Genomic DNA, 26,342 nt, shown 5'->3' with positions numbered 1-26,342 from the left:
AAAGTACTTCAAGATTCAATAAATGAAGGTCTAGCTTGAGTTCTTATATAGGGAGCAACATAGCAGCATATGGCTCAGAGTTTCTACTGATGTCTATCAACAGATGGACATAATCAAAGATACATACGAGTACCCTCGAAACATTCAAAAAATAATTGATGAGGACAATGCATTCAGCCTGGAGGCCTTACAATATTTCAGAATCACAACAGTTAATTCTGCAAATGAAAGGCTGGAGCAAACTCTTCCAGAAGGATAAGGCCAATATCGGGGTGTGAAAATTTACTTAAATCTGTTTGGAGATCTAGATTCCCAAATGTGTTGTGTGAGGGCCATGCTAGCATTATCAAGCCCTAATGAGCACATTCTCCACAGTGAAACCCAACCTGCCTTCCACTGAGGACCTGTATGGTGCACGAAACAAGAAGAGGGCCCATGTTGGAAACATGGGAAAAAATTTGGGTTAGAAATGTTAAATTTATGCAAGCGCAGAATTTAAGGGAAAATTTTTATAAGATGTTTTATAGATGGCATTTAGATCCTAAGAAATTATCATGTATGTATCCAGATATGCAAGCGAAATGTTGGAGATGTAATTGTGATGATGCTACATATTTTCATGTATGGTGGACTTGTAAGAAAATTAAGTCTTTCTGGATAAGAATTTGGTGGATTATGCAGAATGTTCTGAAGAAGAAGATAAAGTTCCTACCGCAATTTTTCCTTTTGGGAATAACAACGGACTGTACAGTGATTGAGACTAAGTTGATTTTGAACTTAATAACAGCAGCAAGACTGTTGATTGGACAATATTGGAAGAAAAAAGAATTACCCACAATAGAAGAATGGATATTGAAAGTTTCCAATTTGGCTGAGATGGCTAAAATCTCAGCCTTCTTGAAAGACAGTACTCAAGAAAAATATTTAAATGAATGGAAGAACTGGATTGATTATATTCAAAATAGATATCAGATTAAGAAATTTCAGATTGCCTTTGAATGAAGGATGTTGTTTTTGATTTTAATGGAAGAAGTCAGGTTATGTGAGAGAGAAGGATTATAATTGTGTTAGATTTTAAAAATTTAATGTATGACTGTTTGTTTATTGAACTATACCTTGTGTTTGCTCCAGGAAGTCGGTGGGGAGGGGGGCTTTGGAGGGAGGGGGGAAGGTGGGGGAGGGGGAAGGGGAGGGGGAAAAATTTAATTATTGTTGTAAAACTTTTTCAATAAAAAAAAGAAGAAGAGGGCCGTGAAAATATTTAAAGATCCCTCACATCCTGGACATAAACTGTTTCAACTCCTACCATCAAAATGATGCTATAGAGCATTGCACACCAGAACAACTAAACACAAGAACAGTTTTTTCCCGAAGGCCATCACTTTGCTAAACAAATAATTCCCTCAACACTGTCGAACTATTTACTAAATCTATACTACTATTAATCTTCTCATCGTTTTCATCACCAATCTCTTTCCACTTATGACTGTATGACTGTAACTTTTTGTTGCTATCGTTAAGGGTTAAATTGCAACCTATGACCATCATTTGTGTTGTAAATGTTGTACCTTTGATGAAGTTTTTTTTTCTTTTTCTTTTATGTACAGCATATGCACCAAAACAAATTCCTTGTGTGTCCAATCACACTTGGCCAATAAATTCTATTCTATTCAATCAATGAATCTGTGATTAAGAAGGCAAAGTTTCCCTGTCTGGTCGTGTCTGACTCTAGGTGTTTCTCTCCATTTCTTGGCCGAGGAAGTCCGTGTTGTCCAAAGACATTTTCCATGGTCATGTGGCCAGCATGACTATATGCCAAAGATCCACAGAATGCTTTTACTTTCCCACTAAAGTGGTACCTATTGATCTACTTTCATTTGCATGCTTTCAAACTGCTAGGAGCTGGGCAGAGAGAGGGAGGGAGAGAGAGAGAGACGGAAGAATAGAATAGAATAGGAGCTCACCCCATTGTGCAATGCTTGGGTCTCAAACCTGGGCTGTCAGCCAAAGGTCCACAGAATGTTGTTACTTTCCCACTAAAGTGGTACCTATTGATCTACTTGCATTTGCATGTTTTCAAACTGCTAGGGAGGGAGAGAGAGAGGGGGAGAGAGAGAGAGAGGGAAGAATAGAATAGAATAGGAGCTCACCGCATTGTGCAATGCTTGAGTCTCAAACCTGGGCGGTCAGCTTTCTAGCTGACAAACTCAACATCTTTAAATGCTGAGCCACTGCATTCCCCCAGAATCCATGATTAGAAACCAATAGAAAGATGGTGAGATTTCTTAAGAGTCATGGTTTCCCCTCTTCAAACTCCTTGCCCAAGTCCATCCAGATCCAGGACCACAAATTCAGCTTTGGGAAGGTTCAGATTCAGTTCAACTGGGATCATTATAGGTCAGCTTAAAGAGGTTTCACATTTGGTTTAGTAGAACACACAGATGTACCCATGCACAAACATCTAGATCAAAAATCAGTGGGTTGGTTTTTTTTTCAGATTATCTGGCCGTGCCTATGCTCTGCTTCAAGTTTGAAGTCCAAAACCCCAAAGTATATATGGAATGTGAAAGTAGCCCCTGGCTTCAGCATTTTAAAGAACAGTATCTCTTCCTGGCATTCAACTTAGGTGATTAAATCCAAGCAGGCTTCTGTCTAATTGAGTATGTTTGCCACTTTTGGAAAGGAAAAAAAAGAAGAAGAAGAAGAAGGTGTTGGTGGCTGATTTAGTGATTTGCAACATGCTGTGTCCAGATGGTAAGGCATCAAGTTGATGGATATCACGTTATGGAGCAGCATGTTCCCAGATTTCCTAATCTCTTTACCAGTCACCTGAACAAATGGTAAAATGCTCTTGGTAAAATGCTAGTTTCAGTATTCACATTATATCATAATACTTTTTTCTGTATTTATTATATATTTTTGACCAGATTTGGGACATTCCATTGAACCAGGTCAACTTTATGACTCAATGCTCTAAGCCAGGGGTGTCAAACTCAAGGTCCGGGGACTGGATCCGGCCTGGGGGGTGCTTAGATCTGGCCCACGGGAGCACCCTAGAAACAGCGAAGGATGGGCCTGCTGTGCCTCTGCCAGTGAAGGAACCCTGGAAACAGTGAAGGACCATCCCACCCCTTGGTGCCTCTGGCAGAGAAAATAGAGCTTGGGAGGTCTGCAGAAGGCTATCACAGTCAAAAATGGAGCCCAAAAACAAAGCTTTCCCTGATCTCTCCTTCCTCTGTTGGAGACAATGGTTCCCTCTCAGCCCTCCCCGAGCCACCACAGGTGTCCCTGTGTTGTGACTCCAGCCCCTGAACCTGGCCCCATGCCCGAAAGTGACTCCGAGAGTGAGGGGGAAGGGCCAGTAAGGCTTACCTCGGGAGCACCGATTCCTTTGGCCCGGCTCCAGGAGCCAGAACCAGGCCAGTCAGAGGACGTAATGAGGCTGTTATCCCCTGATTCCTCCCCTTCCCCAGGCTACGTCTTCAGACCCAGCTGATAATAATAATAATCAAGCTTGGATTGACCCGCGCTTCAGAAGATTAGAGAGGCAGCATGATCAAAGGGAAGGGTGGGGCTTATATATCCACAGGATATATAAGGGGCTTTGGGACTGCTCTCACTCCACGGGAAGCAAAAGTTTAGCTGAACCGTTTCAAAAAGAGCTGAAAGTCTTGCTAGGTGAGTCATTTGTTTGAACTTTGGCAGGCAGCTGCGATTTCTCTGCCAGGACTGACTGGCTGAAGGCCAGCTCGTTAATCCGAAGAGGGGAAGGAGACAGAACACCCTGACATGAGTGATGTCAAGCTGGCCATACCCACCCTGGCCATACCCACCTGACCCCTGAGATCAAACATAACCCTGATGTGGCCCTCAATGAAATTGAGTTTGACACCCCTTCTCAAAGCTTACTTACTGTTAATCTTGGGGCTATTGAGTTTGCTTGATTGCTTTGTACCAAGAAGTGGGATCCTTTTGTGTTGTATGATTTGTATAGAATTTATGTTGTATGATTTGTATAGAAGGAAGGCTTGTTTTATGATTGAACGAATAAAATTAGTTTAATTAGTTCAGTTAATTTAGTTAATATTATAGTTTAGTAATTATATAAGTAAATAAGTGCTCTTTTTAACTTTCTGGATTTGTTCCAGGGACTGTGACAGCCTCAAAATTAATTAATTAATTAATTAATTTGTCACAACAGTATATATAAGCATGAAATAACTATACGAATTGGATACAATCAAAGAGAAAATTAGGACAGGAACGGTAAGCACGCTAGTGCTCTTATGCACGCCCCTTACAGACCTCTTAGGAATGGGGTGAGGTCAATAGTAGATAGTCTTTGGTTAAAGTTTTGGGTATTTAGGGAAGAGACCACAGAGTCAGGTAGTATATTTACTTATACATTGACCCTCCCTTGAGTGACATTTTGATGGTGTACTCTGCAAATGTTTGGCAAAGATTTATTGAACTGATTAAAAGTCATATTTTCTACAATCAAGACTGGAGCGGTTCACTTTAAGTTTAAATCTATTGTGTGTTCATGTGTTGTTGCGATTGAAGCTGAAGTAGTCTTCAACAGGAAGGACATTGTGGCAGATGATTCTATGAGTTTAACTCAGGTCATGTTGAAGGCGGCGGAGTTCTAAATTTTCTAAACCCAGGATTTCAAATCTGGCGGCATAAGGTATTTTGTTTTGATCAGAGGAGTGGAGAACTCTTCTTGTAAAATATTTCTGGACACGCTCAATTGTATTAATTTCTGAAATCAGGTGTGGGTTCCAGACAGGAGCTAGTTCTGAGCAGAACTCTCTAACCAAATGAGCTTCAAATGATCACCGACCAGTAGCTTTAGGTATAGGAGAAAAAGATATACATAATAAAAGAGATGATTTGATGCTTTATTTCATTCTTCCCTAAGATACTTTGCTGCTCCAACTGAAAATTAGATGTCTGCAAAGTATCAGAAATTCCAGGTGCTTTGTTGAGTTAGAAAAAGCCAAATGTGCCTCTACAGGAAAATTTCAGATTTTTTAATGTTAAACTGACAAATTTGTATACCATGGACTCCACTGTATATAAATATGTATCTCACTGTCTCCCGTCTTCCCTCCCCTTACCATTCTCTTTGTCTCACATGCATATTCCTTCCTTCTTTCTTTGTTCCCTCCCTCCCTTCATCCCTTTCTTCCTTTGCATAATGAGGGCTTTTACTATTTTGCATAAGGCAAAAAAAACCAAAATAGGTTACTCCTATTTTAGCCAAATATATTTTTGAACCCAGTATGAGCAAAAACAATGTTCTCCATTTAAATCAGCGGTTCTCAACCTGTGGGTCAGGACCCTGTTGGGGGTCGAATGACGATTTGCCAGGGGTCACCTAAGACCATTGGAAATATGGGAAGTATACTTGCGAGTCGAAGAATCGCAATCCAATGGTTGACTCCACAAGCCAGCTGCAGGCTCTTCAAATCGCTAGCCGAATTCGGCTTCAGGCACGATGAATTAAAAAAGAGAGAAATCTTTGCTCTGATGTCTCCCTCTCAAGCCAGCTGCAATCATTCCCAATCGCTAGCCTAATCTGGCTTCAGGTGCAATAAACTTAATAGGGGAGGAGTTTCCGCTTTAATGCCTCCATCCTCAAGGCAATCGCAAGCAGTTCAGATCATTAGCCAATACGGCTTCAGGCGCGATAAATTCAAAACGAAAATAATTTTACAGTTGAGGGTCGCCACATCGTGGGGAATTGTATTAAAAGGGTCGCAGCACTATAAAGGTTGAGAACCACTGATTTAAATAGTCTAATTTGTAAGGCCTATACAGTTAGTCACTGATCACCACCTCCTTGCCTATAAACAGGGTAACAATAGCTGTCCAGATGCCACAGTTGTTTTTGCCAATCATTCACCCAGTGAATGCTTCTAATTTTATTTCAGGTAACTGCTTGAAGTCCAGAATGCTGCTTGCAATGAAGGAGGAGGAGGAGGAGGAGGAGGAGGAGGAGGAGGAGGAGGAGGAGGAGGAGGAGGAGGAGGAGGAGGAGGAGGAGGAGGAGGAGGAGGAGGAGGCTTATAGAGCACACTGAATTCTTTAGTCACTGTTTCTATGGGAGATGTAGTACTGCAAGAGCTGCCTAACTTAATAATATACAAAATACAGAAACTGTGAAGTTTCAATAAATAGTTAAGAATAAAAACAGCAATAGTGAACTACCCCTGCTGCCACCATCACAAGAGGCAGCTTTACTACGAAAAGTACTGGGATATTTTTTTTAAAAAAAAATATCTGTTGCTATAATCTCAATCATGAAGATCTATAGACACACATAGTTGCTCTATTTACCATATACAGCTATAACTGTACAAAAAAGCTAACTCATTGTTGTCTCTCTCTCTCTTCCCTTCCACATATACAGTATGGAAAATCTCCATGAATGGTGATTTGGCTTTTCTTCTTTTAATGTACATTTCATGTCATGTTTCACGTTCTATTATGACCCTTCTTCCTTTCACTGTTGTTTTTTTTTTATCCTCTGATTAAAGGCTGGCCATTGACATGGCAGTCATCCATTGATGTGCTCAGTCAGGCTGTATAAAATACAAATGTATGCTTTGCAAAGTGATCAATATGAAGCAGAGTAAAAGAATCACAGAGTTGAAAGGGAACTTGGAGGTCTTCTAGTCCAACCACCTGCACAAGCAAGAAACCCTATACCCTCCTGATAAATAATAATAATAATAATAACAACAACAACAACAACAACGAGTTGGAAGGGACCTTGGAGGTCTTCTAGTCCAACCCCCTGCCCAGGCAGGAAACCCTACACCATTTCAGACAAATGGTTATCCAACATTTTCTTAAAATTTTCCAGTGTTGGAGCATTCACAACTTCTGGAGGCAAGTTGTTCCACTGATTAATTGCTCTAACTGTCAGGAAATTTCTCCTTTGTTTTACGTTGCTTCTTTCTTTGACTAGTTTCCTTCCATGGCTTCTTGTCCTGCCCTCAGGTGCTTTGGAGAATAGACTGACCTCCTCTTCTTTGTGGCAGCATTTTCCATATAGAAGCTTCTTTGTGAAGCTTCTATATGTCAGTTTCAAGAATCCAGCAACAATCGCATCAGATCTATCTTCTGCAAACTCATACCCAGAAAAGTACAAGAAAAAAGTTGCAACAAGCTTGAAAGGTTTGTGATGCTGGTGAATACTAGATTAGGATGGGCATTTCATTAGGCACCCTTTCAAAAGTTTCACACCCAGACCTAATCTTCACCACTGTTACAGACTTAAGATGTAGCACTGTTTTATTATTTCAATTCCCTGTCATTTGGAGCCCCCAGTTTCTGTGTTTTCTCACAGTCTTATGTAGCTTGTGCCATTTCAACACTTTTTCAGTCCTGGGAGATGATTTTTCAAGATATACCTGGTGATGAGAAATCCACATAAGCAACAGGCAGAAAATAGATTTTTCTGTGATAAATGCACATCGAAACCACCCAAAGGTGACATTTGTACAGCATTACAATAATTTCCCAGCACGGTCTCACATTAAACTTTTATTAGGATGTCAATAGTTCTTACTGCTGGTGGCATTAACAGTCACACTAGTTTTAAATGGGGACTTCTAATTTCTAGAAATGGCCTTGGTAACAAAAGACCTGATTATGCCCACATTAAAGATATATTAGAATTGCTATGGAGACTAAATGAGGTTCTGTCTCAGCTATTATCACAGGTTGACCTGGCTAGAATTCTGTTAATTTTCCAGCAAAAGAAATAAATTTGGGACCTTTAATTTTAGAGGATGGTGTGAAAAATCCATAAAGTCCTTCCAAGAAGTGTTGTATTTTTGTAAAGCAAATGAAGCCGTTTCCATATATACCACTCACATAAGTGTTAATACCACTCATGTGAAGTGTTAGTGCCGCTTTATAATGCCTTGGTAAAGCCACACTTGGAAAATTGCATACAGTTTTGGTTGCCACGATGTAAAAAAGACATTGAGACTCTGGAAAGAGTGAAGGGAAGAGCAACAAAGATGATTAGGGGACTGGAGACTAAAACATATGAAGAACGGTTGCAGGAACTCGGTATGTCTAGTTTAATGAAAAGAAGGACTAGGGGAGACATGATAGCAATGCTTCAATATCTCAGGGGTTGCCACAAAGAAGAGGGAGTCAAACTATTCTCCAAAGTACCTGAGGGTAGAACAAGAAGCAATGGGTGGAAACTAATCAAGGAGAGAAGCAACTTAGAACTAAGGAGAAATTTCCTGACAGTTAGAACAATCAAAAAGTGGAACAACTTGCCTCCAGAAGTTGTGAATGCTCCAACACTGGAAATTTTTAAGAAAATGTTGGATAACCATTTGTCTGAAATGGTGTAGAGTTTCCTGCCTGGGCAGGGGGTTGGACTAGAAGACCTCCAAGGTCCCTTCCAACTCTGTTATTATGAATATATCACAATATTCTCCTCCCCATGAATTTGGTGAATTGATCACAAACAGGGCTGGTATTAGATAGAGGGCAGAGTTGGGATTCACTTACCTTCCCTACCGGTTTGCAAATGTGAGTGCACGTCCTTCTGTGCATGCTCTTTGCTTGCATGTTACATCTGGGCGGGTGGGCAGAGCCTCCCATAGTCTCCATACTGGTTTGCCCGAACCGGACAGAACCGGCTGAATCCGACCACTTATGGAGGATATCTACAAAGTTGGTTGTACTGGCAGTGGATCATCTTCTGGCCACCTAGCTCTTTCAACAGCAGAATGGTAGACATGAGAGACAATAACAAAGAAAAGGAGGCCCTGCCCAGAAATATGATCTGTTTCTTAGTCGTGCATGTCAGATCTTCTGATCAGCAATGGTAATGGAGCTCAGCAGCAAGTGAGTGTTATGGAGTCAATAGCAAACTCACTGCTGAAGGTATCCTGCTCAATCCTGTTCCATCTTGCGGATTCACAAAAAGGTAAGTGAAGAACAATAACAGTCAGGTTTAATTTTTTAAAAAATAAATAAATGCATAAACATTTTGAATACAGTGTATTGTCAGGGTATATCATTTACAAAAGAAAAACAAAGAGAGAACAAAAAGAAATATTAACACATATTAATATGTTGCGCCTCTGGTGGCGCAACAGGCTAATGCAGCCTATTATTAACAGCAACTGCTTGCAATATTGCAGGTTCAAGTGCCACCAGGCCCAAGGTTGACTCAGCCTTCCATCCTTTATAAGGTAGGTAAAATGAGGACCCAGATTGTTGGGGGGCAATAAGTTGACTTTGTATATAGTATACAAATGGATGAAAACTATTGCTTGACATAGTGTAAGCCGCCCTGAGTCTTCGGAGAAGGGCGGGATATAAATGCAAAAATATATATATATATATACTGGTAATATCGATAGTAATAATGTAACAGAATAGGTTTGGCTAAATTTCTCTTTACATTAGCTTATTTATAATTCTGTTAATTATATTGGCAGATTTATAATTATAAACCATCTTTATATTTAATTCATACATAGCAATGATCTTTCTTCATCTAACTTCTACCTCTTATCTCTAACCACTCATAAAATCTATTCCATATCAAGTAATATTCTGTATCTTTTATTTTTAAAGTCTTTTATTTTTAAAGTCAATCTGTCCGTCTCTGTCCAGTCTAATATTTTCTGAACAGTCAGATTTAAGACAGTCCTGACAAAGAGGAGAGCAAAGCCTCCTTTGCAATCTGTGAATTGAGCTCTGAGGCACCCTATTATTTTAGAAGGGATTGGATGAAAAATAGTCATCAGCAACAGTACAAGGTCCTCTGGATGGAAGAGAACAAGGAGTCGTTTCCAATGATCCATCTAGACAATTATCAACATTTGTATGAACAAGGCAACTCTGCTTCCTCTGTCTTCATACCGTGGACTCAAAGGTGCTTTTTCAGGAGGCAACTGAACTTTGTTTTTCCTTGAAGATCTTTCATTGTTGCCTCCTGAAAAAGCACCAGAAAAAACAATTGCTACCAACCTGCCTTCCATTGAGGACCTGTATACTGCACGAGTCAAAAAGAAGGCTGTGAAAATATTTACAGACCCCTCGCATCCTGGACATAAACTGTTTCAATTCCTACCCTCAAAATGATGCTACAGAGCACTGCACACCAGAACAACTAGACACAAGAACAGTTTCTTCCCAAACGCCATCACTCTGCTAAACAAATAATTCCCTCAACGCTGACAAACTATTGACTAAATCTGCACTACTATTAATCTTCTCATCGTTCCCATCACCCATCTCCTTCCACTTATGACTGTATGACTGTAATGTTGTTGCTTATATTTTTACGGTTTATATGTACACTGAGAGCATATGCACCAAGAGAAATTCCTTGTGTGTCCAATTACACTTGCCCAATAAATAATTCTATTCTATTCTATTCTACCTTTGGGACAACCATGACCTGGATGACTGAGAATCTCTACAGACTCATACTGTATGATTCAGTATGAGTCATACAGTAGCATTCCTTTGGAGCTAGAAAGGGTAGGCTAGAACTGAAATTCTGTGCCAAGGTCTGAATTTCTGAAAACCCATCTGACATACTACTGTCAAGTACTCTTTCTCAATGTAGTGCATTGAACTAGAGATGCCAAGTATTAAACAAAATAAAGTTTAGAGTAGGGAAGCATGTGTAATGTAGTAGAATTGTACATCCATTCTCGCCTACAAGACAATATATCTATGAAGAGTCTCAGTCATCCAGGTCATGACTATCCCAAAGGTGCTTTTTGTCAGAGTTTGTTGCAAAAGTTAAATCTAGAAAGCACACACAGGCAGACTGATGCAACAGGATTTATTAACTTCTGATGATAAATGTACAATACCAATAGCTGGTTCACAGATTGAGGAGAGAACAGAACAGTTCTTAGTTTCAATTCATCAGAGCAGACAAGTTTCAGTTTCTCTGCACAGACTCAGAAGCTGTAGACTAAGACACGCCCTGGCCCCAGTCTGTCTCAGCTCCCAAACAGCCTTCATTGGCTGATTTAGTTGTTATGCCTATACATTGGCTGACCTTGTTACCATGTTCTATTCCAGTTGGTGAATATACCCTGACACTTTTTCAAAAGGCAACTTGACTTTGTTTTTCCTTGAAGACATTTTGCTTCCTATCCAGGAAGCTTCTTCAATTCAAAAGTGAACGGAATTCATCTGAGAAGTGGAACATCTCAGTCCAGTTGCCATTTGAAAAAGTACCTTTGGGACTACACGTTAATAATGCCTAGGCTTATTATTCTCTGAGATAAATACTTGTAGGACAACATAAAAATATGCTCAAGTTAATGCATTTTTGTTGTTGTTCTAGGGATGAAGGAGAGACTGGTTAACATTATGGCACCATTCATTCTATATTGCTATGCTTTGTAAGGATTTGTTTTATGTCTTGATATCCATAGGTATTATCACCATTATTACAGATCAAAGAATTTTGTCCAAGAGAAAAAATATTTAGTGTTTCACTTTCTTACAAATTAATTTGAATTTTTAAAAAAGGCGAGGAGAGGGAGGGAACCAACCTTGGCTAATTATTAGAACTCTCCTTTGACTTTCCTCTTTCAAAGGATAGTCAGAGATGTTAATGAGCTGAGATTAATTAAAGTATCGAGAAAGACTGATTTTTTTTTACCTAGCAGCTGCCAGGATTTAATATGCATAGGGCTGTCCTTCAGACCTAAGCAAAACATGATCAAAATGTAGTATTTTCTTCGCGAGAACAAATCTACTCAAATAAATTAAAGTTGATGCTAGACTTAAGAAATATCAAATATATCAAATATCAATGAAGTCCATAGTATATTTCTTTGTTTTCAATAATGCACTTTCCCCCCCAATAAGTTTGGTAGGTTTTTTTTTTCCTTTCAGGTCTTCCCCCTTCCCTTTTCAGCCTATTTTTGATCACTTATTCTGGCATCTCTCTCTCTTCTTCCAAGACATAGTTTTACTGGCAAATCGTGAAATCGGTCAGCAGGAAGATAATTTTCAAGTCCCAGAATGTCTGCTGATCGAGTAATACAGAATGCAACCAGTCCATATTTTTTTAAAAAACAAGATTAAGCCTAGTCTATATATGTCTCTTGTCTTTTCTAATTGAAAGGACAAGAGGCCTTTTGATTGAATATTTCAATCAAATTTTGAGACATAAACCAAACAGATTATCAATTAAATTATTATAATCTGTCCGGAAGACTCCAATCTCGATCAAATGGCATTCAGATTTTTGAAATCAATACCAAAATATATGGTATTGGTGATGGCAAATGCTGTTTGTGTCAATGAATTTGAGTGAGGAGTCTATCAGTTATGGTCATCGCTCATAAGAGCAACTTTTAAAGTGTTCTGATGATCTCTGCTCAGCCCCACAATCATCAGAGGGTTTTGGTTTTTTTTACTTTTAAAGGCATGTTTCGGCTGAAGAAAAACTTTTAAAAGTAAAAAAAAAACTTCTGCTGATGGTGCAGCTCAGCAGAGGCGGGGGTGGGGGCAGGGATTTTTGCTACCGGTCCTCCGAACCAGCAGCTGAGATCGCTACCTAATTGGGAGAGCCGGTGCGAACCAGGAGCATTTCACCCCTGATCCAACTACATTGTGGGCTAGATCCGCCCCATGGGCCTTGAGTTTGACCTCCCTTAACCTAGTTGGACTTCTAGGAACTCAATTCCACATTCATCTTTCTAATAATGTGGCAGTGATAGTATTTTCATAAAAATAGTTTCCATATTCTTTTTGTGAAGTTTTCTATGTCGGTAAGAAAAAGTATAACACCAGCTAGGAACATATAGCATTTTATATGTCTTGTTAGTGATGGTCTTTGGAAGCTTTTTAAAAAAATCTCCAAATGAAGGAATCAAGGAGAGGATCCTGCAGGCATTCAACTGCCTTATTAGCCAAATTAACCAGCTACTCCATGGACAAAATCAATAAGCAGTTCTATTAATGGTAAAAGAAGAAAAAAAATGGTGACATCTACTTTTGTGGTGTAAGGTCTTCAATATAACAAGCAGGGCTTGAACCTCAGGGAAAAAAAAATAGTAGCCTTTTGAATCTCTTCAACAGAAGCAGGCAATTAATTAATTGGAGAGGTTTGGAGAGAAGACTAATTACACATGCTGGAAACATAACAGAAATCATTGTGCTATTTTAAGTCCAAAATGAAGCTGACCCTCTTTCAGTTTAGCTTCTGGTCATATAACTTCGGTTTTCTATATAATGACACACCAGGAAAACTTGGTATGTGGATATTTCTAATAAGAGCCTTCAATTAGCCAGTTGAATCTGTCCTTCAGAGCAAGTTATATCAAGGAAACATTTCTCTTCAGTATATCAACATCTACCAAAGTGAGATAAAAAAGAGATTTTATTCACAAGAACAAAACTTTCTTCTCAAGGGTAAGTTACAGAGAAAATGGGGTGCAGAGAATTGGTTTTATAATAGCAATGGCACTTAGACTTATATACTGTTTCACACTGCTTTAAATCCCTCTCTAAGCGGTTTACAGAGTCAGCATTTTGCCCCCAACAATTTGGGTCTTCATTTTACCGATCTTGGAAGGATGGAAGTTTGAATCAACCTTGAACCTGGTGAGATTTGAACTGTCAAATTGCAGGCAGCCGGCAGTCAGCAGAAGTCGCCTGCAGCAGGGGTGCTATTCAGCAGGTTCTGACAGGTTCAGAAGAACCGGTAGTGGAAATTTTGAGTAGTTCGGAGAACCAGCAAATGCCACCTCTGGCTGGCCCCAGAGTGGGGTGGGAATGGAGATTTTGCAATATCCTTCCCCCAGGCACATTATTGCAAGAATGGTTGCAGGAACTGGGTATATCTAGTCTGATGAAAAGAAGGACTAAGGACATGATAACAGTGTTCCAATATCTCAGGGGTTGCCACAAAGAAGAGGGAGTCAAACTATTCTCCAAAGCACCTGAGGGTAGAACAAGAAGCAATGGGTGGAAACTAATCAAGGAGAGAAGCAACTTAGAACTAAGGAGAAATTTCTTGACAGTTAGAACAATTAATAAGTGGAACAACTTGCCCACAGAAGTTGTGAATGCTCCAACACTGGAAATTTTTAAGAAGATGTTGGATAACCATTTGTCTGAAGTGGTGTAGGGTTTCCTACCTGGGCAGGGGGTTGGACTAGAATACTTCCAAGGTCCCGTCCAACTCTGTTATTCAATTCTATTCTATTCTATTCTATTCTATTCTATTCTATTCTACTCTACTCTACTCTACTCTACTCTACTCTACTCTACTCTACTCTATTCTATTCTATTCTATTCTATTCTATTCTATTCTATTCTATTCTATTCTATTCTATTCTCTCTGAATCAGTTTGGTCTCCCATCTAATGAGAACTAGATGGAAAGAAACAAGGGGACAGTTAGAGAGACATCCAACAGATAAAAAGCAGATTTATACAGGTGATTATTAAAAAACACACACCACAAAACAAAAACAAGCACATTTAACATTTTGCAGCAATCTGGCAGAACAGACCTGCTAAAGAGCAAGAGACATGAGATTTCTCTCTGAAATTCTTTTTCCTGTGACTTTGAGGACTCTGGAGGAGGAAGGCACAGCTTGTTATGAGCAGGATGATAAAATAAACAATTCAAAGGTTTCAGGGGCATCACAATGCTTGTCTTCTCTATTAATTTTCCGATGAACATGCAAAACTGGCTGCCACGCACTAGCCAATAGAAGCCTTCCATGACATTTATTATGAGCCATGCCAAGGAAGTCAGCGTAAGATTGTGCCCACAAAAAACAACAACAAAAAAACACCTTTCTTTTCTTCTCACACTTAAGAGGGGTTGCTGAGAAACTGCAAAGTGGTATTTTTCAAGGAATAATACATTAAGTTTTTTTTTAATGTATCTATACACTAGTCACTCCCGACTAAACCTTGCTTTGTCTACTCCCAATGGGCATGAAATAATCAGTCCTAAATGCCAATTGACGGTAGAGAACGGGGCAGAGGTACAAATCAACAACGTTGATCTTGAATCAATTCTTCAAATTCTTCTTGATACTTTCACATTTAATCCATTTTATCATGGTGCTAGATGCAACCAGACATTTGGCATAAACTATCTTCTAAAATGCTTGAATCTCTCCAATTAAAATCTATCAAGCTGGGCTCCCCCCGCCCAGAACTCAAGGAAATTAAGAGATTTGGAAAATACTTACGTTATTTCACTGGAACAATTTGTCTAGTCATTAAATGTATATCTTGTCTCAATTCAATGGGACTCTAGGTGGCTGATGGTATATATAGAATAGAATAGAATAGAATTTTTATTGGCCAAGTGTGATTGGACACACAAGGAATTTGTTTTGGTGCATATGCTCTCAGTGTACATAAAAGAAAAGAAAAAAATACCTTCATCAAAGGTACAACATTTACAACACAAATGATGGTCATAGGTTGCAATTTAACCCTTAATGATAGCAACAAAAAGTTACAGTCATAAGTGGAAAGAGATTGGTGATGAAAACGATGAGAAGATTAATAGTAGTGCAGATTTAATAAATAGTTTGACAGTGTTGAGGGAATTATTTGTTTAGCAGAGTGATGGGAAAAAACTGTTCGTGTGTCTAGTTGTTCTGGTGTGCAGTGGTCTATAGCGTCGTTTTGAGGATAGGAGTTGAAACAGTTTATGTCCTGGATGTGAGGGATCTGTAAATATTTTCACGGCCCTCTTCTTGATTCGTACAGTATACAGGTCCTCAATGGAAGGCAGGTTGGTAGCAATAATTTTTTCTGCATAGCTAATCTTTTTGCTATCATGTGCCAAAAGCGTGGGGAGCATGGGGGGGTGTCACATGCACGCATGCTCACACCTTTAATTCAATGCCCCCCATGCTTCCCCATGCATGCGTGCATGTCCCCTTGCACCTGTTTTGGGCCTAGCAGGCCTACCTGAAGCCTCCAGAGGCTGGAAATGGACTGTTTTCAGACTTCCGATAGGCCTGGTAGGCCCATTTTTCACCCTCCCCAAGCTCCAGAGGCTTTCTTGGAGCCTGGGGAGGACAAAAATGACCTTCCCCACCCCCCAGAGGCCAAAAATACCCTCCCAGAGCCTCTGCGCGAGCCCTGTACTTACCTGGTATCAAAATGGGCCATGTGGAGACTCCTGGAAGGGGACAGGCAGCGTGGGAGGGGCCAGCCCAAAATCAGCCGGCTGGCATGCGCATGTGCTCTGGTGCTGAGCTAGGGCAATGGCTCACGTGCCCGAAGATAGGGCTCCACGTGCTACTTGTGGCACGCGTGCCATAGGTTCACCATCATGGATGTATATAATAATGTTTCACAAGAGTAATGTAAAGAATAAAGAACAATGTATCAATGAAATAAAACTTACTATGCAATGACAGCTTTGGGGTCATCCCTTAAAGGCTTTCTAGAGATGCAGGTCTTTCTAAATTTTTATTTTATTTTATTTTGTCACAACAGTATACACTAGCATCAACATAAATCAATAAAATATCATATAAGTATATATATGAGCAAAAGTATGTAATAATTGTATTAATTTGATATAATGAAAGGAAACATTAGGACAGGAATGGTAGGCACTTTTGTGCTCCTATGCACACCCCTTATAGTCCTCTTAGGAATGGGGTGAGGTCAATGGTAGACAGTTTTTGGTTAAAGCTTTTGGGATTTTGAGATGAGACCACAGAGTCAGGTAGTGTGTTCCAAGCGTTAACAACTCTGTTACAAAAATCATATTTTCTGCAATTAAGATTGAAGCGGTTAACATTAAGTTTGAATCTATTGTTTGCTCTTGTATTATTGCGATTGAAGCTGAAGTAGTCTTCAACAGGAAGGACATTGCAATAGATGATTCTATGAGTTAAACACAGGTCTTGTCGGAGTTGGCAGAGTTCTAAGTTTTCTAATCCCAGGATTTCAAGTCTGGAGGTATAAGGTATTTTGTTGTTTACAGAGGAGTGGAGAACTCTTCTTGTAAAATATTTCTGGACACGTTCAATTAATTCAATTAATGTCAGAGATGTGGTATGGGTTCCAGACAGGTGAGCTGTATTCAAGAATAGGTCTAGCAAATGTTTTGTATGCTCTGGTTAGTAGTGTAGAGGTTTTGGAAAAGAAGCAGAAAAGAATTTCTGGAAGACATTTGCAGTGACAAGCCATCTTCTCAAGGGGGAAACTGCTGAGAAAACAACTTTGAACCTGGTTCAAAACAATTCTCATTATTACTGAGGTTCATTAAATCATCCACATGTAAACGTACGATTGCAATCTTTTCTGTCTGGAATAGATCCCTATTTCTTTAACTGTCTTGGGGAATGTATCCAATAATTGTTTTGTTCATGATTTGCATATGGACAATCCATTCACCTGAGATTTCTGATTTTAAAAACTCTCCCTCCTGTGGAAATAGCATATCCCATATAATAAATTTGCCTCCACCTTTGTATATGTGTACTCTAAATAATGACCACAGAAATCCTTGAATTGATGCCAGAATTGAATGGAGAGCTCAGTTCTGAGAAAAGGAAATTGAAATGATTAATTTTCTTACAAACTATTGTTGGTCTATTTCATCAGATTAGATTTATCCAAAGACCTAGAATCGTAGATCTTTTGACTACCAATGCACAGAACAAAGGAAAAAATCGATCTTCTCATTTTCCAGCAAATTTCCTCAATATAAATAAGAATTTAAGCTTTAAGAGCTCATCTTTTCTAAAATGAACAAAATCATTAGACAACAAATAACATCCTTCCAAAATCTTTCTTTCTAGTGTATTGCCAATATTTTATTGTAGACACTTTGTTTTTTATACAAGTCAACTTTTACATGGGAAGGAACAAGATTTTTTACCAATAAATTGGTGGTTGGTTGAAAGTTGTATAGTGCTATTTGCATGAAGTGCCAGGATGAACAAAATCTCTATGACTTCTTCAAGTCTCCCAAATTTGATATTTGCTTTTTTACTACAGCAAGTATTGACCTGTTTCATTAAACTTTCATCTGTCGTGATTCATTTCACTAATGATCTGATAATTTGTATCTAATGGGATCTGGAACACTTGAGGACAAGTCTCGATCAAATGCCTTTACAAACTACTCAAAATCTCAGGTGACAAGGGTATGTTTTGCTGTCATTTCTTTTAAGTTACTGTCTTCCTTGGGAGCCTGTAACAAAGCTTCAAAGAACCTCATGTTATACTGTACAGCAGCCAAAAAATATATATTCCTAATCAGAACTTCCTATATTAGCAGAAAGGATTAATTCTCTGTTAATACTTAGTAGAACTCCTTTGGAACATTAAGCAAATTAACAAACGCCTACCTCCGAAGATCAAAATAGTTCCACTCTTTATGTTAATCATTTAGATGGCTTTCCAAAATAACAATGGGAAAAACTCCCAGAATTAATTACCATCTCCTTGCAAAAATCTACACCAAAATGTTCTGCCAACTCTCTTTCGAACAGCAAGTTTTCTTATGTTTTCAGTTCCTTGAGGGGGTTATCTCTGCATTGTTAAGGAAATCCTGCTGCTTCTTAGGTTAAGTGAACTTAAGATAGTTTATCACAATTGATCCGGAAGTATAATAGTGGTTACAAGAAAGAAAGAAAGAAAGGAAGGGAGGGAGGGAGGGAGGGAGGAAGGAAGGAAGGAAGGAAGGAAGGAAGGAAGGAAGGAAAATGACCCCAAAGATGGAAAAATGCATGTTGAATTCCTGCTAGTGATCTCTCAAATTTCAGATCCAAGGGTCACTATAGGATTAGATTCAGATACTTCTTAAATTGATGGGATCTATCAATGGTTGTTAGATACGATCCTTTCAAGTTAGAATATTTGTGGCCACTAAAAACACAGAGCTGGATGGTATAGGCCTTGTTTCTGTATTCATAGAAATAGGAGTTTACCCATCAAAGTTTCAGGAATTAATTTTGGAAACAGAAAAGCTTCCAGTTTAACAGCTATATATTTCACCGAAGACTTTTCTTTCTTCTGTTCAATCCTAGCTGATTGTTGGAGACTGCTTGGATAAGTCCAAGGAGTTTTCTTGGCAAGGATGAGAGTGGGAGGGACTGGCCCAAAGTGACCCAGCTGGTTTGTGCTCAAAGCAGGACTAGAACTTACCATCTCCTGGTTTCCATTTGGATGTTACATGCTCTTTTTGCCCTCGAGAATAGTCTTATCAAGTAGAAACAGTGGCTCAGCTTTGCCAAGGTTCACAGGCTACTTAGTCCACAGAGAGCTGAAGACTGGACAGGGAAGTGTTTTTTGTTTTGTTTTTTAATTAGCTAAAAATTAAAATATTCAAAGGCAATATCCAAAAAGTGATATATTTTTTTTTCAAGAGGCAACTGGACTTCCTTGTTTTTCTTTGAAGACATTTTGCTTCTCATCCAAGAAGCTTCTTCAGCTCTGACTGGAAGGGTCCTTGAGTGGCTCAGACTGCTAAGACAGTCTGTTATTAACAGCAGCTGCTTGCAATTACTGCAGGTTCAAGTCCCAGCAGGCCCAAGGTTGACTCAGCCTTCCATCCTTTATAAGGTAGGTAAAATGAGGACCCAGATTGTTGGGGGGCAATAAGTTGACTTTGTATATAATATACAAATGGATGAAGACTATTGCTTGACATAGTGTAAGCCGCCCTGAGTCTTCGGAGAAGGGTGGGATATAAATGCAAATTAAAAAAAAAAGTGGGGAATGGATTTATATTCCTTGCAGATAGCTGGTACATTTGCATCCTTTTAGAGAGTCGCTGAGGGTCACCTGAGTAGTGCAAATGGGTGAGGAGCCTTCTTGGATCTGCTGAAAAGACTGTGTTGTGGAGCTTTGCTTTCTGCAAGATGTTTTCTGCAAGATGTTGTCCTAAAGGTGTTTTTTTTCAAGAGGCAACTGGACTTTCTAAAATAATGCAGCCATGTCTGCATTATTGCCAAGATAATAATGTCACAAGGAGGTTGATTCAGCTTTAAGGACACTTAGAATTTAGAATTTAGAATTTTTTTTTTATTGGCCAAGTGTGATTGGACACACAAGGAATTTGTCTTGGTGCATATGCTCTCAGTGTACATAAAAGAAAAGATACGTTCATCAAGGTACAACATTTACAACACAATTGATGGTCAATATATCAATATAAATCATAAGGATTGCCAGCAACAAGTTATAGTCATACAGTCATAAGTGGAAAGAGATTGGTGATGGGAACTATGAAACGATTAATAGTAGTGCAGATTCAGTAAATAGTCTGACAGTGTTGAGGGAATTATTTGTTTAGCAGAGTGATGGCCTTCGGGAAAAAACTGTTCTTGTGTCTAGTTGTTCTGTGTGCAGTGCTCTATAGCGTCGTTTTGAGGGTAGGAGTTGAAACAGTTTATGTCCTGGATGTGAGGGATCTGCAAATATTTTCACGGCCCTCTTCTTGATTCGTGCAGTATACAGGTCCTCAATGGAAGGCAGGTTGGTAGCAATTATTTTTTCTGCAGTTCTAATGATCCTCTGAAGTCTGTGCTTTTCTTGTTGGGTTGCAGAACCGAACCAGACAGTTATAGAGGTGCAAATGACAGACTCAGTAATTCCTCTGTAGAACTGGATCAGCAGTTCCTTGGGCAGTTTGAGCTTACTGAGTTGGCGCAGAAAGAACATTCTTTGTTGTCCTTTTTTAATGATGTTTTTGATGTTAGCTGTCCATTTGAGATCAGCTTCAGCAACATGACACGAGATTGTCCTTCTTGACCTTTCTGAGAGACTTCTGTTTGTTTATGGCTGCAAGTTTAGAACTAGACTGACACAGTTCAAATCCTGCAAAACAAAAACAAGGAACGGTTTCATCACCTCAAACTCATACAGGACAAGGAGTCATTGAATGCTGCAAAGTCCTTCTCAGCAAATAACCAGAAGGTTGCCCAGTTATTTACGAAGTTAAAATAATTCATTCAGAATTAATCTGGAAGTTTTATTTGTTTTTATAATCACATTTCTACACTTAATGGTTCCTGTATAGAAATCTAGATTAAATCATTTCATTGAATTGACTCTCACAATCTGGATCGGTTTTCCAAAATGAACTGGTAATCCAGACTGGATTTTTCAGGTTTCGCATATTCCTGGAATGGATACTTTAATAATCCAGAGGAGAAAGGAGTAGAGGTTGAAAAAATCTCATAACACATTTCAATGGTAGTTGTCAAGCTTTATCCTTGGATAATGATCTAGCTTTGCAGGCAACCTGTCCCATTATGTTACAAAACATAGTAAAATTATATATGCCAGTCAGAGTTTATTTTTTTCCCATGTTAGTTGTTGGGAGGATGTAACTCTGCTGGCATGACTATATGCCAAAGGCGCAGGGACGCTGTTACCTTCCCACCAAAGGTGGTCCCTATTTTTCTATTTGCATTTTTCTATTTGCATTTTTTATTTGCATTTTTTATGTGCTTTTTGAACTGCTAGGTTGGCAGAAGCTGAGACAAGTAACGGGAGCTCACCCTGTTACACGGCACTAGGGATTTGAACCACTGAATTGCCGACCTTCTGATCTACAAGCTCAGCGACTTAGCCACTGAGCCACCGTGTCCCTATAATAAATAGTCCCTATAATAAATTTATTTATAATAAATAAATATATTTATTTATTCTGAGGTTTTTGCGGGTGTTTGTATGTAGGTCTTTGGTTATTTGGGTTTTCTCCCGCGTAAAATTGGAAGTGTCTTGGCGACGTTTCGATGAAGTCTCATTCATCATCTTCAGGCTTCAGCTTTGTGCTTTTGGGAGCAATGATCACACATTGCAATGATCACACATTACCCTTATCTACACTGCTGTATCCAAATATATTTTGAATTAATAACCTAGATGCAAACTGAGTTGACCTATCTTTGACCAATTCTAAGGTTTGCTTCCTTCATTTTCCTGTGATAAGCTTCAAAAGCTGTTCCCCAGCTAGTTATTATATAGCTCTTCAAGTCTGTTTGGGACAGTTTTCAAAAACCCAATAAAGTAGAAAAAGGTAATCTTAAACAAGTGCACAAGGTCAACAAGGCAGCGACTGCTTCTGTGCAGAGACTCCTGTATGCAAATGGATTCCCATCTTCCAGGCTTGGAAATTGTGAAATAAAATTTCAGAAACAATGTGGCTTTCCTTTCATGTTACATCCTTAATCTTCTGCAGATTAACATACCCTGAAGTTATGTGAGCTCATTAGTACCCTCATTAAGTATTATTTTACCCCTCAATTTCTGTAATAAAGCATACAGTATGAACACTTTAACAAGTGATGTGGTTTCAATTGTCTGCTTTCTTCTATCTTTGCTTGCAATATAGAATAGAATAGAATAACAGAGTTAGAAGGGACCTTAGAGGTCTTCTAGTCCAACCCCCTGCTTCAGCAGGAAACCCTGTACCATTTCAGACAAATGGTTATCCAACATTTTTTTTAAAATTTCCAGTGTTGGAACATTGACATTCTGGAGAAAAGCTGTTCCACTGATTAATTGTTCTATTAATTAATTTCTCCTTAGTTCTAAATTGCTTCTCTCCTTGATTAGTTTCCAACCATTGCTTTTTGTCCTGCCTTCAGGTGCCTTGGAGAATAGCTTGACTCCCTCTTCTTTGTGGCAACCCCTGAGATATTGGAACACTGCTATCATGTCTCCCCAGTCCTTCTTTTCATTAAACTAAACATTCCCAGTTCCTGCAACCGTTCTTCATAGAAAGTTTAAATTTTATAGAAGTTTAAACTATCCATGTCCTTTCCCTTCCAGGAAGCAGGATTCAAGTTAGTCTTGTTATTATTCCAAATACTTTTCTGCATAATTTCTTCTACCCTATAGTCTGTTTAATAATAATAATAAAAACCTTTAATTTCTTTTTGCATGTTATTTTCCAAGCTTTTGTGTGTTCTTTTATTAAACAAATATACCCTCCACTCAAGGAAACAGCTTCGAGATACACAGGGATGCAAATAATGATAATAATAATAAAATCTTTAATTATTTTTCCTATTCTGCATGTACAAAATCCCAGGGACTGCTAGAAAGCTTCATGTCCCAGAAGACCATCAGCAAGGACAGAGAGACTGATTTAGTATTTAGAGCATGAAGAACAACTTAATTAAGTGATACTTTAGAAATATCATTGGAGCATTGTTACAGGCACTGCACTTGGGCATGTACCACATTGTTTTGACAAATGTACTGGGAGAATTGCTTTGTAGCTAGTTATGTTTCGGGAATGCGACTGGCTAGGACTTGTTATTGCTGTCATCCAAGGCGGAATTATGCAATCATTTCCAAACAGAACAGTATCAAGAGGAGGAGAAAAAGAAAGGAGGAGGAGGAGGAGGAGGAGGAGGAGGAGGAGGAGGAGGAGGAGGAGGAGGAGGAGGAGGAGGAGGAGGAGGGAAAGAGAGACATCTGACTTTTTTCTTTCCTTATTTTAGTAGATAGGTAGCAGGCTGAAAAAAAATATGGCTTGGAATATTAATTGGAACTCTTGCTTGAACAATTGTGTTAAAGGTAGTGATACTTGTCAGATAGATTTAAAAGTATAAGTTAAACTCAAAGACAGGAGGGGAAAGTGAGAGTATTCTACTACATCAGTACTATGTTAATAACTGCTGAGTACAATTTATGGGTGACATTTCGAAAACTCTTGTCTTTGAAATACCATCCAAACCTGATTGATTTTCCCCCTCCCATCTTATTTAAATGGATGACAAGATAGGTTGATTCAGACAATTGTTTTTTTTTTTTTTTTTTTTTTTTTTTTTTTTTTTTATCCAAAAAGTTTTTATTGGTCAAAAAAGGTTTATACAAATACATATCAGGTATGGTAAATTTTCATTTTTCTTATACAAGATAAGAATTTTACTCAAAATTTTAAACACATACAACAGCCATATGGCAAGCAGGTGATACGAAGTAGCTAAGTTTATCAATCTTACATACGCAATAAAGAAGGGTCAAGAATAATCAGAATATCATACAAAGGAGAATAAGGAAAACCAACACAATACCAAATATCATTGTCACTTCCTAGTTTTGGATCTCAGAACTCTGGGTTCAGCCTGACCCAACTCCAGGGCCGCAACAGCGGCAGCCGCCTCCCATGGTCTATAACCTCCCTTCTTCAACTCCTGGGTCATCTAATTCCAGGAGGGCTTTATGTTCCTCCACGTAGGCCGCAGCCTCCGCAATTGTACTAATTTTTTTCGTAATGCCCTCCCGGAAAATCATCAATCCCTCTGGCATCAGCCATCTGAAGCCTACTCCCTTCTGGTACAATTTGCTTGACAAAAAGTAATATTTCTTTCTCATTTCACGTACCTGTCTGGGAATCTGCCTCAGAATGGCTATCTCCCTGCCCCTATAAGTCAGTGCCCCACTCCTATGTTTTCTAAGAATTTCATCTCGCCTCTTCTCACAAATTTGACATGAACCTCTCTAGGAACTGCATGCGTGCGTGCATATTTTGAATTAACTCTATAAGCTCGATCCACATCCCAATTCATAAAGTCAACACCTCTCCCAAGAAATTCTCCCAACAGTTTAGTCACAACATCTCTCAAGTCTTCTTGGTCCACTTCTTCCAGATTTTGAAACCTAAGGAAATAAGACATTTTATCCATCTGTAGTCCAAGCACAGCACCGCCCGTCGTCTCCTCTCCCCTCTGCACCGCCCGCATCTCTCCCTCCAGACCTTCCACTTTCTGCTTGTTTTCTGCTGAGACTTGTTGAGTGTCCTTTAAATCCTTTTGGATAGTCACAATTTCTGCTCTTATTTCATCCAGTTTCTTGTCCATATTAGATAACTTTTCCAAAATTCTCTCCATTTCTCCAGCAGTTGGTCTCTGACCTTTTGCCATTTAAAAAAATTTTTTAAAATCCTCAGGCAAGCACAGTATCCTTGTAATTTCCTCCGGATCCACCAGGGGGCACTCACAGGAGCAACGAGTCCAGAGTACAGTTAGTCAACCAGGAAGCCGAAGGGAAGTGATGTCATCAAGATTCTCATAGTGAAGGCGGAAGCTGGACGCCACCATTGTTCCCCAGAGGGAGGGGGGGCCTCAAACCCTCCCTCCTAAATTTCTCCATCACCTCTTCTCTCCAGAGCTCCACAAAACCGGTAATCTTGTTATTTTAAGTTCTCCTCTCTCCAAAGTGATTCGTGCTCCTTCCAGTCGCAGGGGAGAGAAACCCCCCCGCACTCCGGAGCACTCCACTCACATTTGCCGATATCTCCTTCCTTCTCCTTCCTCAATTCTTCTCCGTTCCCTGTTCGCCACCAGGCTGCTGCAATTATAAATCCAAAGCCCCGGTGTCACCGGGCACAGCGGCCCAGGCGACGACCAAAATAATGGCCGCGGCCTGAGGCCTCCGAACCCCTCCGAGCCTAGGACGCGCCAGCATCGGTCCCCCCAGTCCTGTATGTCGGCTGGGAGACCCCTGGCGAGCCGTCCGTGCGGCAGGTGTCCTTTTCGGAACACCTGGCCCCTAAGGGCCTCGGAGGCGGCCGGATTCGGACACTGGAGGCAGGAGAGGCACCTCCAGATGTCCGTTGCCGCCGGATACCGGAAGTCGTCTCCAGACAATTGTTTTATGGTGCATGCTTACCTTTACCTGATATACGGCCAAACGTAGCACACAGACCCAGATTTATACTCTATTTTTTTTTTTTTTTTTGGTACAAAGAAATGTAAGAATAGAATAGCAGCAGTGGAGAACAAAAAGAATGAATTTTCTTTGCCACGTTCAATGCAACAGAAAGAAGAAAAGAAGAAAAATTCTTTCTTTTCCATTGGATTGAGCTAGAATATTTGGAAGCAAGCAAGAGAAGGGTTTGGCGCAATGCTACGCTGTAATATGTTACATCCAGTGGTGGGATTCAGCCAGTTTGCACCTATTTGGGAGAACCGGTCGTTAACTTTCTAAGCAGTTCGGAGAACCGGTTGTTGGAAGAAATCTTATTTTGTTTTTTTCCACTTTACAGGGCTAATCCTGTAAGGAAGGCAGGAAGGAAACATTCTGGTGTTGTTTCTGGCCTAACCTTTATTGCCCTGCTTACAGAAACTGCCTCTCTGGTTAACCCTTATTCCATTGTAACAGCTAAGGTGAAGCACCTATTGATGTGAGTGACATTGAGTTGGCCACGCCCATACAGTCACATGACCACTGAGCCACGCCTACCCAGCTGATCATTAGGGCAGAGAACCAGCTGTTAAATTATTTGAATCCCACCACTGGTTACACCTAAATATTATGTTATAGGAATTGAAATTGTAGCCCTGCTGTCTCAAACCA

This window comes from Ahaetulla prasina, chromosome 5 (genome assembly GCF_028640845.1).
Source record: "Ahaetulla prasina isolate Xishuangbanna chromosome 5, ASM2864084v1, whole genome shotgun sequence".
In the NCBI taxonomy this organism is placed as follows: domain Eukaryota; kingdom Metazoa; phylum Chordata; class Lepidosauria; order Squamata; family Colubridae; genus Ahaetulla; species Ahaetulla prasina.
Note: the sequence above shows the minus strand (reverse complement) of the source record.